Source organism: Seriola lalandi, unplaced genomic scaffold, assembly GCF_002814215.2.
Source record: "Seriola lalandi dorsalis isolate HSWRI2012SDOR001 ecotype SW California unplaced genomic scaffold, Sedor1 jcf7180002008269, whole genome shotgun sequence".
Lineage (NCBI taxonomy): Eukaryota > Metazoa > Chordata > Actinopteri > Carangiformes > Carangidae > Seriola > Seriola lalandi.
In genome coordinates this window covers 1-1,023 of record NW_019478922.1, presented here as the reverse complement: position 1 = coordinate 1,023, position 1,023 = coordinate 1, and the positions used below count along the sequence as shown (strand labels likewise).

The following is a 1,023-nucleotide window of genomic DNA, read 5'->3' as shown; positions in this document are numbered from 1 at the left end:
GCAGCTGTTTTCCACAGGTTGAAACTTTTATTCAAAATGCAATGTCACTGGAGGACTCACACGTTGGTGTGCAGCTGGAAGTCTCCAGCCCTGTATCCGAGAGCGAAGTTGTTCTGGGCCAGTTTGGACTTGGCCGTGTCGAAGGCCATCTGGTAGCCGGCCAGCCAGCCCTCGTAGCCCAGCACGGCGGCGGCGTGGATGATGGGACCCTCGAAGTCCACGTCACAGCCCAGGTTCACGAAGTCGCGCTTGTAGCCCGTCTTCAGCTTCCCGCTCTTCTTACTGAAAAATAGGTTCAGGTTTGATCATCTACAATCCTCTAACGTTAAAGAAGAAGTGATGATGTTGTGTATAAACTATTCTGTGTGAATCCAAAGTCTGATACATCCTGATTAATCCACCGTCAGATGCTGTTTGTTTGATATAAACTACAGTGATCAGCTGTTTTCTGAAAATGAATTCGCCCAGTTTGTAAAGACCGTCAGCAGGAATCAATGAGCCTGAGGCCACAAACAGCAGAAACTGCTGAGAGAAAGACTAACACACTTCTGGACTGAGCTTCATCCTTTAATGGGCGAGGAGAAATAAATCTCGGTTCACATCGAAGGAGGTAAAAGTGAAGGAGGTTGTAAATGTTATGAAAGCGATTTCAAAAGGAGAAAACTCTCTAACTCCTCTGAGCTCCGTCTCACAATAGCGGCTAATTACTAACCGAACGGAGACGGGCAGGAAAAACTAGTCAGTGCTGTTACTTCAGTGTTCTCCAACCACCGGGCCTGACCCACAGTTTACACAGATTACATATCACTGTATCATGTGACCTCGCAGTATCTCTCTCATTCACACAAAGAAACGTGGTCTCACCCTGTGTTCGGTACAAAAGACGTGTCCAGGGCCACCTTCAGTCCTTGAGCCAGCTGTAGGTGAAGTTAACACCGTGTGTCAACAGGGACAGACTTAAACAATGCAGTTTTATCAGTGTGAACACTGTTACCACACACACACACACACACACACACACAC

At 47.3% G+C, this 1,023-nt stretch overlaps 1 pseudogene across 1 annotated transcript; it reads right to left on the bottom strand.

Annotated features, from left to right (window-relative positions):
* Positions 1-32: 32 nt before the first annotated feature.
* LOC147819974 (non-selective voltage-gated ion channel VDAC2 pseudogene) lies at positions 33-917 on the bottom strand (annotated as a pseudogene). The gene is made up of 2 exons (XR_015438456.1): positions 865-917; positions 33-282 (listed from the first exon to the last, which is right to left on the bottom strand). The product of XR_015438456.1 is annotated as a non-selective voltage-gated ion channel VDAC2 pseudogene (transcript).
* Between the last annotated feature and the right edge of the window lie 106 nt (positions 918-1,023).